The sequence below is a fragment of the Aethina tumida genome, chromosome 3 (genome assembly GCF_024364675.1).
Source record: "Aethina tumida isolate Nest 87 chromosome 3, icAetTumi1.1, whole genome shotgun sequence".
Taxonomy (NCBI): domain Eukaryota; kingdom Metazoa; phylum Arthropoda; class Insecta; order Coleoptera; family Nitidulidae; genus Aethina; species Aethina tumida.
In genome coordinates, this window is record NC_065437.1 from 23,388,925 (window position 1) to 23,408,245 (window position 19,321).

Here is a 19,321-nt window from a genome sequence, read left to right on the forward strand (position 1 = left end):
GTTTGGGTATCGCGTTACGGTTCCGTCGTCCTTACAAAGAGGACTTGTTTAAATGTTAACTTGTGTTTAATTTCGATCACCGAAAATTAGAATTTTGTTTTATCCATTTTATTGGATTTGAAAATTCAGAATTAATTAATGTATACCATTCCCGTTTGCAAATAATTTATATTGACTCAGTGAGCTCATTTCTTTGTAAAGCATAATTAATTACAATAATGTCTGTGTTTAAAGGGTAGTCTAGGTTGGAATTTACATAGTATATAGTGTTTTAATTAAGTTAATATAGAGTCTAGAACTATACGTAGTTAAATTATAATATACACATATATTAAACATCTTTAAATTAATTAATCTAAACTGAGCGCAGATAAACATACATAAATGTAATAGTCAAAAGATTAAATTATTAAATGAGGTTTCGAGATATTCAGTGTATATTAAGTGATAAGCAATTTAAAATTTAAAACCCTTCTTCTTATCAGAAATTCACCTCCTACATACCTCTCACATTTTGTTTTATTTTTAAGCTCATAATTATAAAAAAAGTGTCATCTACATTCAGAATAGTTGGAAGGTTCACACGTATTTGTGGTATGTGATTAACATAGCACACAAACTACATTGGTCTCATTATTGAACCCTGTGATGCATTAATATTAACGTGCTTCTCACACGACAAAAGGTATTGTGATCTTATTTAAAAAGCAAATCTATTCAATGCTATTTTGCTGTTTAAATTCTAGTAATGAGTAATTACCAAATTAAAATCGATTTATTTAAATATTCTAAAAAAATTTACATTTATACATTTACATTTATGTTACATGTGTTCATCACTAAAAAAATTGATATTCTTACAAATCAATATTTAAACAACAGACTTTACTGTACAAACAAATTTATGTTGATTTTAACTAGAACAAACAATTAACATATTAATACTATAATCATAGATAACCCAAAACATGTTAAATTAAAATAAACATTAAAGTTTAAGGTTTATTTTTTATTAAAAATTTTATTTAATATATTAAAATGCATATATAAATGAACGATATAAAACATGTTGGTTGGTATTATAAATTCAATATACTGTTTCCATATTTTTATTTATTTAGATTTTATTAAATATGTGTTTAATTAGTAAATATTACTGAAAACATAATTAAATCTGGAAAATTTAATGTATATTATTTCAACATTCATATTATTATTAATAAATTCTTTGAGTGCAATAAAAATTGTTATATACAATGAGAAGATTGAGACATTTTTTTAAACTAAACATTCCAACACACACGCGCAAGGAAAATATATTTGATTTGAATTGAGTTGTAAACACAGTTTAATTAAACTAATCACTAGTCACTATCTGATATTTTGAGATGGTTTACTTCATCAAAAGAAGTAATTTAATTAAATTTTTAATGGAAAATGTATTTGATGTACTTATTTCTTTCATAGAAAATTTTTGAATATAAAAAATATAATGAATGGATGGGCAAATAGAATATAATTTTTATGATATGTATAGTTTTATGTTGTTCATATTCTGGGCTACTATTCTTTAAAACCCACATAAGTAAATATAAAAGTTACGATGACATTTCCTCGACCTTTATTACATTTTATATAAATTTGAAAAATGGCGAATGCGCATTTGTATATTTATAATTGGAAAAGTGAAACAGTTAATCAGTTAAATTTATTTTGCAATATTAAAAAGCAATACATTTGATGCACTATTATTATTTTATTACTAAAAATACACCAATTATTTTTTCTCATTTTTTAACTATCAAACATGTTGTAGTAGATTGGTGGATAATATAGATAATAATTTTATGGTATACGTAGTTTTTACTGCCTATCTATTGAACTATTCATTAAATCTGAATTGTAAATAAAAAATTACTACGATGTTTTATCGATTATAAAATGAATTTTAAATTTGATGTACATTTTAAGTTTTATATTACAATAATTTGAAAAATGGTGGATGCACAATTTGCTCATTTTTAATTGTTAATGTAAAACAGATTATCATTTAAATTACGTAAGTTAATAAAATAATCAAAGACAATATATTATATTATAGATTTCCTCTAAATAAATTCTTTTTTATTCTTTAACTATAAAAAAACTCTAAAATAATAATGATTCTAATAGTAGGTAACAGAAAATAATTTTTATATTATAGTATACATAGAACCTAACCTATTGAGCTACTTTGTACTAAAACTGAGTTAAAAATTGTTACTTCGATTTTAATATGATTTTTAAATTTACCATACATTTTACATATTACTCTAAGTTGGAAAAGTGGCGAATGCGATTGTACATTTATTGGGAAAATAAAACCAACATTAAATTATTAAGTTAACAATACTTCTAGCTCAAGGAAAAGAATTTAATATTTTTTATATTTAAAATTTCTTATCTCTGATAGTTTTTTAGGGAATGGTTTCAATTAGAGCTATGTGAAAATATGCATAGTATATTTGCTAAATTTATATATTTTTATTTAAACATATAAATTTATAATGTATACCTAAAATTTTCAGGCAAAACTATTACTATATATAAGCAAAAATTAACTAAAAATATTCTAAATGTAATTAAAATATATTAAAATAAAAAACATATGTAGAAATGAAAATTAAGATTGGGAAAATATACATAGATTACCTACCATTAAGTTATAAGTCTAAAAGTAAAAGATTTTCTTATAATGGAACTCAATTAGAGGCCATATTAAGTTACATTTTATGGTTAATAAACATGCCACATTAAATATATGCAGTGACTTTATGATATCTACTTATTTCCTACAACGCCTTATCTACGGTTAATTCGTATTTTGATTCTTATCCATAAAATAAATGAGAGTTTAACTACTCCAAAAATAAAACCGTTTAATTGCCACTCTTTAATTGAATTAAGTGAAACGGGGTTGTGTTCAAATTACCATAAGTTTGAGTAGCACATTTTAACAACGAGTGTTTTCAAGATGTAAATATTAATGAATCACTCTCGGTTTAGTCTGTATTTAAATGTAGTTCTTAAATGAGTACGACCTGCAGCTAAATTAAAAGTTAAATTTACTTATTTCTCTGTTTATTAAAATTTATGTAAGTATGGTAATTTGGGCCAAAAGGACTAAAATTTTAATAATGCTCATGCAATATAACAAGAAAAATGCATCTAAATTATTTCGTTTTTCGACTGGTTGAATTTTAATATCTTTCTTAAACCATAATTGCATTTCGCGGTTGTTTGCTTTGAACTTCCTTAAAATTTAATAATAGTTCATATAGACGCATAGCGGTTAAAAACTTACAAAAACCTACTTGAAAAACTTGTGTGATGTACTTATGCGATTCCGATTAGTTACTAAGAAACATTGAGTTTCTTTGTACGCTTGCAACAGAGCTTTTAAAATTGTTCCCTTCCGGACACTAATGGTATTTGGAATCCACTAGACCGCTGTTTCACTCATAATTTCAGTTATTTCCCGAGAGTTTTTCGAGTTTTTGTACCTGCATTTTCCCAACGAGACATTAGACAAGTGCGGAAAGCCTTTGTTTCGTCTGTAGGAATGGAACGCACAATGAGAGATGAATGCGTTGTTCTCGACGACATTTACTTTAATATGTGTGTCGAGTACAAAATCCACGCTGTCAATTTGAATAAACGAGTGCATAGAGGTGAAGTCGAGGAATGGGGTGGAAGTGTTTATTGTCGTGTTTTGTAGTTTTGTAAAATTTCATTTTGTATGCATAAGGTGTCCTAAATTGGTTGATTTTGGCCGTTACGCGTATTTTCAAGCCAGACAGAAAAGAAGTGACAGATATCAAATTTTTTAAACGTTACTGATTCTAGTGTAATATCTTTTTTATTATTTATTTGATAAACGGTAAAAATCAGACACTTGATTATATAATATAAGATAGATGCCTGGTTTATTAGTATTTTTATTATTATTAACTTAACCGTTACAACAATATTAATTATCTCAAAATTTACCAGATATATCGTTGTAGTTTTGCAAACATAATTTAATATATCACAAATTATATTAATATTGTAAATCTTGATTTGGTACTAACATTTTAAAGGCAAAATAATTTTCTATTTGTAGTAAGAAGTTTTATATATCTCGAATTTTGTTTAATTATTTTTTTTTTGAGAAAAATATATTATATAATGTAAAAAGTGGTTATAAAAAATTTTATGAATTATAATTATATTATATACGAATAAGAAATAAATAATACAAATTCTTCCAATGTGTGTAATGTCTAAAAAATCATGGCTTTTTATTTATTTATTATTAATAATAATATTTCTATAAATTTTACAAATTTAAATTAATATATTTTTTTAATTTTTTGAACAAGTTTATCTTTTCAAATTTTATAAATTTAATTTAATAATTTTGATGTCAATTTAATAGGTATTCTTAAGTTTTTAAGCTCAATTTTTAATTTAAATATAATAGATATATTTAATTTTTAAACATAATTTTTTAAAATATTTAAATTTAATTATAGTAGTTTTTATAATTTTTAAAGCTTAATTTTTAAAATTTTACAGCCTTATTTAATTAATTAATTAATTAAAGCTTAATTTTTTAAAATATATAATTTTTTACATTTAACTGATAAATTTTAATTTTTAAACTTAAATTTTTAAATTATATAAATTTAAATTAGTAATTTTGATTTTTTTAACTTGTGATTTCTAATTTTTGAGGGTAAATTTTTTAAAATATATAAATTTAAATTAATATTTTTTTATGATTTAAATTTAATTTAGTAAGCTTATTTTTTTAAATTTAATAAATTATTTTTTTTTTGTTTTAAACAGCTAATATTAATTTTTTTATAGCTTAATTTTTTAAAATATACATATATTTTTATATTTAACAGATAAATTTTACTTTTTTAAGTATAAATTTTTAAATTTTATAAATTTAAAATAGTAATTTTATTTTTTTTTTAATTTTCTAAGTTAGTTTTTTAAATTTTAAAGTTTAAATATAATAGTTATTTTTAATATTTAAATTTTATAAAATTAAATTAATATTTTTAATTTAAATGATTTCCCTCATTACCTTCAGTTTTTGACTTATTTATTTTTAATATTATTTGTACGTTGAATATTAAATAATATTTGAAAATTTCTTCTCATACTTCTTAATTCGTTTCTCCCCGGTAACCTGCAACCCTCATTTCTTTCAATACGTCTCATCCCCTCGACACACAAATTGAAATAATTTACAGATTAGCATGCCCCCATTCGCGTCACGTCCGGCCGATCGGCAATCCCGAAACGACACAATCGTAGCGACCAGTCCTTAAAACTCGTGGATATTCCACTTCGCGCCAAATCCCGAAATGGATTGTTATTACTACGCTCGGATTCTTCTCCGTTCTAATCCCGACGCGATTCGTCATTCTCCTTCAGCGCCGTCGACAATAATATGCTTTCAGGTTTTAAAAGGATTTCGGACACTGGACTCTTATTGTGTCGCATGCACTTAAATATTACCGGGGAAATGGAAGTGTAATTTTTATGCAATTTTTGCGCATTAATATTTATTGCACTTTTCGGTATAGTCTTTCCTGAGAACGCGAAATAGATGTTCAAGCGTATTTTATTTCAGATGGAGCGTTACATTTTACCACATTTATAATAGAGTAGGGTAAAATATTTAAGGACAATTCTGGGATTTATTTTAAAAAAACCTTCATATGAATCTCTTATATTTTAGCTACAGGATGGTATTATTCTCAAAAAATTAAATATTTAAAAAAATATTTATTTTTATTTGCCTAATTTTTTGTGTATCAGACGATTTTATCTGAATTCCTTGAAGCCAGCATTTTTTTTTTCGTGACATGAATTTCCTTATAGAATTTCAACAACATATTGTAGATTACTTTTTTTAATGTAGAAATATTTGGTACCGGTATTTGAAAATAATGTAGTATTTAGTGTCTCACAGAAAACATCTATGTCACAACAATTTCACCCTCAACACGCCAATATAGCCCTGACGGATTGAGCCCAACATACAAATTGAATGTTATTTCCAGAACAATAAATAACTCAGTTGAATTAAACAGAGTGCGCCAATAACTTTAGTGTCGACATTAACGTATTTGATATCGGTCAACAATGTGCAAACAAGGAAACTGCTGCTCCATTATTATACATCCTAAACATTAAAATGTATTGTTTGTGCATGTGTGCGAACTAAATTTCACGAACAGAACAACGCGTCCCAAATTACAATCGACAACTTAAATCGAAACGTTTTGCGAAAAATATTTGTTCACCATTCCGAAAAATAAAAAAAAATGTATCTGCAGCTGAACGTTACCCCCCAGTCTCGGCACAAATTGAAAATAAATTATCATCCGCGCGAGAGTAATAATATTGAAATAGGATGCAACACATTTTACATGTTCTGGATGATTCTGATAAGATTACGTTCGTTTTATTTTATTCGCCTTATTGGATTTAGATTACTGAATGCGAGCAGATGGTTGTTGCTCCGACTCCCGGGACTCCGTTTTACGCAATTAGAGATGTTGATAGTGACTATTCAGTCGTAATTCTTTGGACGAAGTACGAATTAGCAACGCGATGTTGGCCCGAATCACATTTCACCACGTGGAATATGATGTATTGAACGGAAATCTATTATCGGTGCATTAATTTAGAAGCCGGTATTTCCTATGTATATAATCACTGGGGAGTCTGACGTCGGAGAATCTAACCGAATTTACCAGGCAAATCACGCATATTATAATTATAAAGTTTGAAATATAATTTAAATTTTTATGTGCTTGTTTGTATTTATGCAAAAATATTTCAACTTAAATATATTCGTTTTATTTTTATTTTGTGGTATGTATAAAGGAAATTTAAATTTTATAACGAGCAATTATTATAGCAATTTTTTAAAATGTTAAAAATATTGTAGCCATAACCATTTTATTTAATATAAACAGCTAAAATAAAATTTAATTTACTTATGTTATTTGATACTATCATATATAATATACAGTAGTGGGCATAATTATAGCAACTTATTAAAATATATTAAAAATATATTGAATAGAATTTCAGTACCTAGAGTTGTTTTTCTTGTTATTGTTTTGTCTTCTATGCAACTGGTCAATCCAATTTTATTCTTTAAAATATTGCCTACTTCGTCAATCGTTTTCCGTATTATTAAAAAATTTAGAGAGGCTTGCCAGTAGGTAAAATTTGTTTGAGTTCAAAAAACTTGATATTCGAATGTTAAAAAACAATTCAATATTATCATCAATTCAAATTAAAGTCAAGAAATAGGACTTGGTAAAATTAGTTCAAGGATTGTGGGAAGATGGTTAATGAATAGAGATTTGTTTAACCTCATACCTTCAAGAAAACCCCTGGTTTCTATTAAAATGTCCAATTTTGACTTGCTTAGAATGACATTTACTGGACCATAGTACAGTGGGGACAAATAGTTTTTAGTGATAAGTCTAAATTTTAAAACTCACCTAAAAGTTTGTTCTACCCACAGTGAAGCATGATGGTGGTTCAATTATACTATAGGCATAAGGATCGACGAAATTATGGGTGATGAGTTTTCTTGCAGGTTTGCAGCCAAACAAATCCTCATTCACTAACCTCCTTCTCTCATTCCTTAAACTATTTTCATCAGATATCCTGTTATCGATTACTTGTCCAGTTCCTCTATTTTTTTTAATAATATATTATGATTAAATTAAACTTAAAAATGAAAATCAAAGAACCGACTTAAAATTAAGAAAAATCTAATACCCACTAAAATTTGATTCAACCTAAATACACTGTAATTTTTTTTATAATATTCCAGGCGATTTCGGTTCCTTCAGTCGCAGCATCGGTCTCAGATGGATTTATATCACTCTTAAATCAAATGCCGTGCAATATCAATTTCATAAGACAAAACCAAGAGTAGAAATAAAAAAAAATAAGCTTCCTACAATGTCGTTCTTCGATTGCGGCAGCCCTCGTAAATCCTATTATGCTCGAGCTCGGAGCTTAACTCTTATTCGAAATTAATTTTATTACTTTATTTAATATTCTCCTTTGATTGTTCTTTTGAAGATGCGAACGGATTGATTAGGCGGTTTTATTATTAATCGATAATCGGAATTTTCAAATAGCATCGACAATTGTTCGTAAAATTCGGCTATTAATTTAATACGGCGTAGACTCGGGGTTAACAGACCAAAACTAAAGTTGAGAGATGCAAACTAAATTAAATACAGGGTGTCTTTAAGTCACACAGATGTTTAACTACAAATCGGACAATATCATCAAGATGGCTAGTTAAATTATCTCTGCTGAATTAATAAAATGAAGATTTGGTCTTTTGAAGTAGATAATTTGGATTTTCCTAGGTTAAATAGAGGACTGACCAAATACTGATTAGAAAAATGTGCAGTAGTGGCCATAACTTATTAAAATATATTTAAAATATGAGCTGTACTACTTGAATTGAATGCAGTACCTATAATGTTTATTGTTTTTTCTATTGCGTCTACTATCATGTAACTGGTCAAAAGGTAAGTTTAAATATTGTTTCTAATTTCATATACTAATTTAAATAAACAAATGTATTTGGAATTTTTTTTCTAAAACATAAATTTGATGCTTTACTTTATGACTGGTACTGTATTGCCAGTTCAATTCAGGAAAATATGTGCAACATATTATAGAATAAGATAAAGCAGTTAGCTATTAAAATAATAAATTAATATTATTTTAACAGTTCACAATTATATAAAAGATTTACGACTAAAAAATGTAATACTTAGTAAGATTACTGAGTACTTTAGGGATTTATGTTAAGTCTCCCGTTTTCTTTTTAAATATAAGTTGTATTCCAAAATAGGCAAGATGGAAAAGCAATTTCTTCACCAGCAATCAGTCACACATTTGTCAAGTAAACCAACAGAAACCGTAAAATTTGACGACCGCATTTCCTGACAAAGATAAGCGCGAATTTCGCGAAAGGGAACCGTCGATTTTATGTGCGGATGATTCTAATAAATCGACTTATCGTCGAACGGAAATTGCGACCAGGAGGCAAAGGTACGAAAAAGATGTGAAGGAGTTTGGAAATAGTTTTCGGGGGGACAACAAATACGGATCAATAACGCACCCACAACAATGACAAACCGTGTGCACCGAACCGCACCGTCCGCGAATCACAATTATGATTTCGTGCGAAACGGATGCCGCCGCGATCGACACAAAAACTAACCGTCCGGATTTCATCCGGCGGAGATCAAATTTTTGTTAAGCGTTTCCTCCGATTTAACTTATTTCGATGGCAAATCGGATCAATTTAGTGTCGGTGCGAGTACATGAAGAAATATCAGACGTAATTCTCTCAATTTTGTTATATGGCATAAATGAACTGAACGAGTGCGACGTGAATGTTGGCCAAAGTCAAAGGGTTCAGTCGCAATTTGGCCATCCCTTTGGAACCAACTATTAGCAAAGTAAATTATATTTTACGAGTGCGAAGCCGATTTTACTTTCCAGTGTTCACATCGCATCCTTTGATCTGTTCTTGTGCCGTCATAAAATGAATTTCGTCTCACGCACAGACGTTTCAGATTTTAATTTCCTGCTTTCAGATCCAAAGATCGTACCCTTTGTTTTTCATTTCATAACGCCGCATTTTCATTTTGCTTATTGACAGACCGTTATCGTAGTAGCTGTGTGTTAACGAAATTATTTTTTTATTGTTTTTTATTTTAATGTAAATTAATAGGTATTTCATGTCGGTTTCTTAAAGGGAAAGATTTATACACGCGTGGCTGAAGCGAATGTAAACAGATAAAGGTATTCCCGTATCAGGAAATATGTGCTCGCAAATATTGAATCTGGGATTTGTGAACTGACAACATCGAATGTAATTAACCTGTACATGTTTATTTAAGTTTTATGTCGAATCTGATGCATTAATTAAAGGGCTTTTATTGTATGATATGTTTTAATAACATTGAAAATTTACAATGAAATCATATTGGATTTCCCAAAAACTAATTAGCTAAATGAAAATTTGTATTTTCACACAAGAAGAAACTTAAAAGACTAAAGGAAATATAAAAGAGGAAATTATTTATTTAGACTGCAAATTTATTATAATATAATTAATATTTAAATAGTTTAACTTTGGATTTCAGTCCATAGAATCTTAAAAAGCAGAAATACACTCGACGGAAATTTAATCAAATAATGACAATATTTATTTCAACGCAGAAGAAAACAATTTATGTGTTAGAAATGTTAAATGTTAGACTCATATTCCGAATTCGCCCATTCGCCAAAATAAGTTCACAATCGGCATTTGAGCTAGTCTGAATTGCTTGGAAACTATCTATCTAGGCTGCAAATTCATGAACACAGAATTTTTGAATAGTTTGAATTTGGATTTCGCTTTATAGAAAAAATTTAATTGTAAAAGTAAAATTTCTTTAATATATTTTATTCACCAAAATTGTATGACGAAAATTGCATCAAATATCTGTATAATTTTACAAAATTTAAGAGACAAATATTTTCATATAAAATGTATTATATGGCACATTCCGTTTCAAAATTTTAATAATTTTAATCCATATTTTATTTATATATTTTTGTACCTTGTGAAAAAGTTTTTTAGTAAATAACATAACAATTTACTCATTGTATAGTGAACTAAATTAAGTATATTTTTAATTTTCCTATTTGTGTGTTTTTCCCAAAAAAATTATCCATTTTCAATTTTATTTCGTGAATATTCGCTAAAATTATTTTAAAAATTGATTTAAATATCTAGATAATTTTAGAAAATAAGAAGGCAAAATATTTTCATAAAAATGTTCAAAATTAATGTTTTGCATATTTAATTTATATATTTACTTTAAAGGTTCCAAGTATGTAACCTTTAAAGTGTTTTTTTTTTTTTAATTTTAAATTGTTTTCTGAATTAAATTTTTACTTATTTATTGTTTAAAATCTGGATTTTATCTGGTTATAAAGCCAATATTTTTCATTACTTCTTCAATTATTATAAGGAGTTTAATTTTTTGTTACTTGTCAAATATCATTTTTATTTAAGCTTTAAAAAAGAAGGCGTAATTGGTATATACGTTCAAATATAAATATAACTTTTAACTGCTTTTAAAAGGAATATGTAAAAGGGATGAAAATTAAAATACATACGTTTATAAAGCAAAAAATAATACTAGCTATATAAATTAATGAATTTACACATTTTACATAATTTTTTGCTTCGTTAATATCTTGAATGTAACCTTTATTTTAAGATAAAGTTTCATAAAAATACCCATTTTTATTGTTGGTTGAACATTTTATAAACTAATAGTATAAAGTAGTTAATTATAATTTGCAAATAAAATCAAATAAAGCACAATAATTATTTCATTCTTAAACATAAAGTACTACTAATTAAATTTTCTCGATGCACTAAACTAAAATTATTATTCAATACTTTATTATCCCATGAATTTCTATTATTTATTTCAAAAGAAGTATTGTTTGAATAACTGAATCCTCCTTTGTGTCCTTTATGTTCTTTGTGTCTACAACTAAATGCTTTTGCATATCTATATCAATACAATATAATATTATACAATCTCATACAGTTCCATGAAATTTATTTCCTCTTTGCAATTAATTCAAAGAGACCCATATACAATCGACGTCAAAAACAAACATCACTTGGTCATAAATTGTTAGTTTCGGTTAGTTAATTAGTTAATTATAGCGCCCACGTCACTGAATCTGAATAGTCGTACGTATATATACGTTTTTGAAACGAAAAGGGGGTCCACATCTAAAAATAATTCGACGTAAATTCGATTTCATCCGTCGATAATCAAAGGGGTCGAACATCCAAACACCCAACAGACAACTTTGTATATTCGGCTTGGTTGGAAATGTGTGTCACTAAATCTGTACAAATCAACGTTTGACGACCGTCGAACTACGCTAACATGTTTCTTTTATGTTTTCTCCCGTGATAATTTCACTGCCGAGCTCCCCCTTATCGTTATTTACTGTCGTGTGTATTACGCTCCGTTTTTATGTGCAACTGATATAGAAAAAATACAGTTATTGAAAAGTTTATTAGGTTCCGTCTCCATAGTTATGAACATTGTGTTAAAATATTAAATTATGTTGTTCAACATTTACAATTATGGCGGATGCGCGAAGATTGTGTAGAAAAAATTAAATGCCGCTTTTTAGTGAAAAAATATTAGTATTCTTTATGGTGGTTTTACTGTAACAGGGACAATGCATTACATCCCTCTTATGGAAAAGTTTAATAAAACATTTTTTTGGGAGAGTTTACTGAATTGTTAACTTGGCGTTCCTTAAAAATTCAAATAAAAAATTAATTAACATACTACAATCTTGACACCGTAACCCATTTTACGCCCAATGCGACCATAAAACTAGGTACTTATACAACAAGGGTGCAATCGTGTGTTATTCAAGTAATTTGACGTGGGCCATACACGTGTTGAAACGAAGCAACTTGTGACTGAATATTAATCTCATTTAACATTTGTCCCGCACCGTTCCGCTATAATTATTTTAATTGTTTCAGGTGGTAATTAGTCATTAAAACTGCAGAGCACAATTAAATACTCGTGTGTCGCTACGATTTTTAAATCAGATTCAACGCTGCACTGACTTGTTAATAATTGCTTTGTGTCTGTTTTATAAAAATCGGATAAAATTTAATCAAAGGGGGTTTTTACATAAAATAATTGGGTAATTTAATTGGGAGATATTTATAAATTCAATAATGCTTTGTGTAAATCATGAAACACAGTATATTCAATTTCATTACTTTTTAATTTTATAAAAGTATAAAAAGTGTACATTGAAATAATATTGTTTTATAATCTAGTCAAATAAATTTTTAAAAAAAATCTAAAATAATTAATCTAACATTTAATAAATATTGAGTATTAAAAATTAATACTTCTAAAGTTTTAAATTAATATAATTGTAAAAAACATTTTTAAATCTTTATGATAATATTACAAAAAATTAGTTTTTAAAATGTAAATTTGAAAAATAAAATTAATTATTGTATTTATCACCTTTTATTTATTAAATTTAATTTATTAGTTTATTATTTTTAAAATTCATTTAATGATTTTATCAAAATATACTTTAAAAATTAAAATATTTTATTTTATTTAATAATTTTTAGAATTATAAAATATAAATTTGAGAAATAATATTGTATTTGAGTAAAAAAGAGTTTAAAAATTCTTTTAATAGTTGTACCAAAAATTATTTTCAAAATTATAATATTTTATTTTGTTTAATAATTTTTTAGATTATTAAATATAAATTTAATATATAAAATTAATTTATTGTATTTAAGTAAAAAAATTTTAAAAATTATAAAAAAAATTAATATTTTGGTATTAAAAATAAAGCATGTATTCGGGTTTGTGATTATCACTTCGCAACAACAGCAAAAGAAACCTGTTGCATTTATATCTTAAAATTAATAAATAAATAAATACAAATATGCGTAAGTTAAGTTGGCCCACTTCAATTCCAAAAAAAAAAAAAAAAAATTAAAAAAATCGTAAAGATACCCTGGTACTGAAACCAATGAGAGGAATTGAAGTGGGCCCCCACTATTCACGAACAATTGTCAAAGCTCAGCCACTCCACTATTGTATAGATGGGGGGGTACTTACATGGGGATGTGCAGGAGCCCCGGCGTTGGACTGTCGGGACCGCGGCGGACTGCTACTCCATGGCGGCGGGCCGGCGCCAGGCGTCGCTTGCCGCCTCGTCGAGCTCGTCGCCTCTGACTCGCCGCAGCCGGCACTCGCGTCTCGCGTACTCCGATGTCCTCCCGCGGGCACCTCCGGCGATTGCGCACCAACTAGCCGACCACGCGCCGACTGGCCTCACCGGGGCCAGGCCGCCGATATCAACCCCCGCCGGCCCACACAACTCCAAGCCATTGGTCGCCGCACGCATGCCGCTTCGGCACGGAGGGCCACTTGTTGAAGGGGCCCCTCCGATGTAATTGCGCCCCCACGGGGGGCTAGCGACTTGACCGGCTGCGCCTCAGGTCTTGTGCCGCCACTTAACTGGCTCCGAACTTTCGTGTGTGAGCTCCGAGGCGGTCTCAAGCTCTTCCTGCCAATCGTGACCTGAACATTTGCATCCCGTGACCGCTAAAAACTTAAACAATAGTCTCCCCACTCTCAAATTAACACCAGATTGAGAAATATTTATTGCATCTCACAAAATTATCTGTTAATTTATCCCCTTTAAATTTGCCATTTTAACCAAACGTCTAATCAACAAGTGTTATTCAAAATAAAGTACTTTCAAGTACAAGAAAGTTTAAGGATATTTAATTAATCTAAATTAAAATATAAACGTATAAACACAGTTTAAATTAACCAAAAATAATTTTATCTTGCCTGATTGTTTATAACTACTCTAATCTGGTAATAGTGCAGGCCATGTTAAAACCTCAATTCCTCATTCCTCATTAATCATTCAAAAGTTGTATAACGTTTGTTTAATATGGTTATACCCTTAAAATCCATTTGAAAAACAAGATTAGTCCCATTCATTATTGTGTATATGACATCCTCTCTAAATACTCATTCGACGGAAATCTGGATGAAAACCAAATTGGGATTCGTCGGTAAATCTTCACACCATTACAATCTTGCTCTGCAATTGCCTCTAATAAAAGGTGGGTATCTTATTGGTCTTCTAGAATGTTGAATGGTTTCATGTAATCTACTTCTTACATTGTCTCGACTAGCTAACTACATTTTATGCTTCTTGTAACTCCGCCAGTAACTCAGGAGCTCTATGAAAAAATGGTCTTCGAGCAGATAATACCAAATATCGATCCCGAATTGTTATTATACAGCGTGATTTGGATGCTGTTCAACCGGACTACTAGTTTCTTTAAAACACCTCCACACTACTTGAATCATTTGTTCCAAAGTTAAATGATTTCATTCCATGGTAAAAACACCAAAATTTTTAACAGTATTTATACACATTTTTATAAAATAAAACAAGATTTTTTACATATCATCTTCACCACATATAATAATAAGATTTTTGTATGCTTAATATATATATATATATATATATATATTCGTACAAAAAGTAGATTTAATTAATTTATCTGGATTTTTACAAAATATTCTTGTGTGATTTTATACCTACTTTTATAACAACTAGAGATAGTTTTCAATCTTATGTGAGTGATAAATATATTTAGGTTCAAAATGAAAAATCTGTATTGAGAATATACTAAAATAGAATTACAAATTAATATATTATTATTTTACATAATTTATTTCTAGCCTTCATTCATGGTAAAATTATCTTCACAGTACACTAGCAACAATAAAAAAGTAGATTTAAGTAAATAAGTAAAAAAAAGTAAAATAAAAAAGTAGATTTAAGTAAATCTGAATTTTTATAAAATATCCTTAGACGTGTCAATTTTTAAACTTAACAACTTACGAAGAAAGAAAAAGTTTTCTATCTTAGGTGAGTGATATATTTAGGATCAAAATTTGAATCTTTCTTAAGAAAATTTTAAATTAATATATTATTGATTTGCCCCTAGACAATTTATTTCTAGTCTTATTTAATCAAGTATAGATATAATTGCAACACATCTACATAATTAAATCGACAGTATATGATAAAATAGTTACATCTAAGATTAACATATTCTTTAACTCATAGTTTCACTGGTTATTATATAATATTTTGATTATTTTTATTGGAAATTTATTTATGAATCCATCATGACTCTGAAAACATTTAACCAATTTTACTCAGCAAGTGTCACAAGACCACCTTTTTAATTTAAAGAAAATAGAATAGAAAATAGATAGTGCAATATTGAATAAATAGATTTTGATTTTGTGGTTCAATACTGGAATCAATGTTGTTTATGTTCTATATTAATGACATAAATAAGTGTGACTCTGTCCAACATCAATCAAACAACAAACAATGAGTTTGTGAATGAGAATATTACAATACAATATTTTTAAAGTACATACTAGTTCTATTTTTTAATTTAGAGTTTCAATATGTAACATGTAAAATGAACATTTTTAATGATGAATTAGTTAAAATATTAAATGTATATTTTAATACTCAGAATGGTGTTACTTAAAAAATAAAAAACAAATAATATTAATCAAATTAAATAATTTTATACTGATAATAAATAAAATTAAAGAAATATTATCGTCGCACTTATTTTTAACTCAGCCATCACTGTACTGTTCCATTTTACGTCCGAACGGAACCCTGATACGAGCAAGGGACGCGTCGGTGGGCCGCAATGAAATGACTTTATTACTGGCATACTTTCGCGTATTCATTGTACTTAGCAATGAGAGCGAATCCATGGGTATTTCATCGTTCCCGGACGAGATGAGTCTTTATTGAATTCTGGCGCCCGTAGTCTAGGAATTCCACGCATACCTACACCACGAGCAATAAGCACCCCCTTCGGATGGGACGCGTTTAATGATTTTCTGCTTATTGACAGGTGATCGTTGAAAATATGTAAGATTAATATTTAACATCGAGTCCCGCGTGCAAATACAGTTTCAAATTGCTAACGAACTATTCCCATATTTCATTTCGGCGGACTACAAAATCGATATATGAGGAACAAATGAAATTTTCAGTGTCTGAATATTAAGTCCAGAATGTGTAAGGTTATTTTAGATTTTCGATTTGTGAAGCAAGAAACAAATAGTTTCACAAATAAAGTTAAGCGCATTTCCTAAGGAAGCTTTCAGAACTTGAGCGGTGTTAATTGAAAAAAATCGTGGCTGGATGGATTTTTCATATCGCTTCCACTGGCTTCGGTTGTCGTCGAATCATTGTGGTTCAAATTGGTGCAATTTAGACGTCAAGAGAGCAGACAGGACCACCTGACTTTCAAGTGGTCCTTCATTGGGGACGAATACGCGGCCATACAGCGCACCAGAATTTATCTACAGCAATTTACCACAAGGACTTCTGCAAATTGAATTGGAAAGCGCTTTCGCGCTACGCGATGAAAACAAAAATCAATATATCAATTAATTTGTTTAAATGCATTAACGCCGACAATAATCTATTTCGTTTTATGATTAATTAATGTTTGAGCACATAACCGACGCATTAGTTTGTTTCAATTAATTCTCATTTGTAGATTTAATAGCGGCCATTACTATTTAATAACTTTCCAAAGTGTTTTCAGGGATGCTGCAACGAAATCTATTTCACAAGCTCAATTTCGAGACTTCGTTCAAATATAGAGAGTATTCAATTATTATTAATCTAAATTCATAATGAAATTTTTTGTAGAAAGAAATATTCAGTAAAATTTTAATATTATTGAAAGCTTCATTAGAATTGTGGTTTTTATTTTATTAATACCTGATTCATATTTATTAATTTTAAAAATAACGATAAGATTTAAAGTACAGAATGTTAACAAAGTAAGGATAGCAATAATTTTATAAATGAATTTTAAATAATAGAATATTTATTAGTTGTATTAAATATGGCTCAATTAATTGTCAAATTACAATTTTATTTAATGTTTGGAGCTTTGAAAAATTTGTTATTAGCTTAGCTGTAACAATCATGAAACTGTTATTCATTAGAATTATCAACTCTGATTATTAATTGTTTTTATTTTATTATTAATTGATTCATGTTTATTAATTTTAAATATAACGATAAGAGTTATACTATAGAATGGAGAACAATAATTTTGTAGATGAATGTTAAATAAAAAATAAAAATATTTGTTAGTTGTAATAAATTAATTATTTTTATTTTATTATTAATTGATTCATATTTATTAATGTTTAAAATAACGATGAGATTTAAAGTATACGTTTAAGTAAACAAAGTGAGAATCAAATGTTGGTATTCCTTATATCTTAACTCTAAAATATTATTATTTTACGACAATCATAGGCTTGTCTACTCTATTAATTATTATAATTCTTTTTGTAATTGATTTATATTTATTAATTTTAAAAATAATATAAGATTTAAATTATAGAAAATTAACAAAGTAGGAAGAGAAAAAATAAAGCACGGATAGCAATAATTTTGTAGATGAATGTTAAATAAAATATGGGAGAATAATTGTTATATTGTTGTGTATGTTAATAAATATACAATTAATCGTCAGAATCATATGAATGTAAACAATTCTGATCAACATTAACTTTATTGCTTTCATAAAAGTAGTGTTAAAATTTAAAAGAAAATAAATTAGAATATATATTAAAAGAATTCCAACATAACAAAGACCTGTATATTTAGATTACACTGAAATAATTTGATACAAAGAGTATATAATTACGAAACAAACATTGGTGTAACTTTAACCAATATATTATTATTATTATTACTATTATTATATTAACATAATATTAAGAACTATCAGTTAAATTACAAATAATCAATTTATCAAATAAAATAGAAAAAATACCAAATTGACAAATAAACACATGAAATTCATAATAAATTACCCCCTTCTACCAATTTAAAATAATAATAAACTTTTGTCTATAAATCATTTTTAATTATTCCAATAATTATAAAGCAAAAACTTTAGTCCGTCGTTAAAACTCGCAAGAATCTCGCGAATTCTCCTGCCTAGTTAAAAATGGGGAGTTCGCCTAAAAATTAAATTGTGCAGTAAAAGTTCCTTGTTAAGTTTTTTCGAGGCATCGGAAGAAAATGTACTTTTATTACCCAAACCGTGCCCCAAGCACGAGTGTCTAGTCGTTATCACTACATACTTACTGAGCCGTTTACTCTATTGGACTTGCCAATGGTAAAACACGTTTTAAAAGAGCTTTATTTTTACAGATTGCATTTCAGCCCTATCAAATCTCTTACGTTGTATTGATAGAGTTTGATCGGACGTGTTCGAAAATTTGTAGGAATTTTTGCAAGTCGATGTTTCCTTTCAGGGAGTTTTATTTATCGAATGTACTATCTAAGAAATCACATAAATAAAAAGAAGTTTCATTTTGTTCACTGATCACATCCGTAAATCTTATGAATGGCTACTAATTTGTAATTATTGCTGAGAATGTTTGTTTTTAACATATTTCATGTGTACATTGTACAAACATGTGTTCATACGCAATAAATTCAGGAATGTGAGTGCGATGAGATTAGCGGAGAGAACTGT

At 27.9% G+C, this 19,321-nt stretch overlaps 1 protein-coding gene across 1 annotated transcript in view; it reads right to left on the reverse strand.

Moving 5' to 3' along the window:
• The window catches only part of LOC109608684 (synaptic vesicular amine transporter), a 29,261-nt gene extending 15,298 nt beyond the window's left edge, over positions 1-13,963 (reverse strand). Inside the window, exon 1 of the mRNA XM_020025205.2 lies at positions 13,797-13,963. The gene's annotated coding sequence lies outside the window, so the exon portion shown is untranslated. The remainder of the gene's footprint in view (positions 1-13,796) is intronic.
• Positions 13,964-19,321: the final 5,358 nt, after the last annotated feature.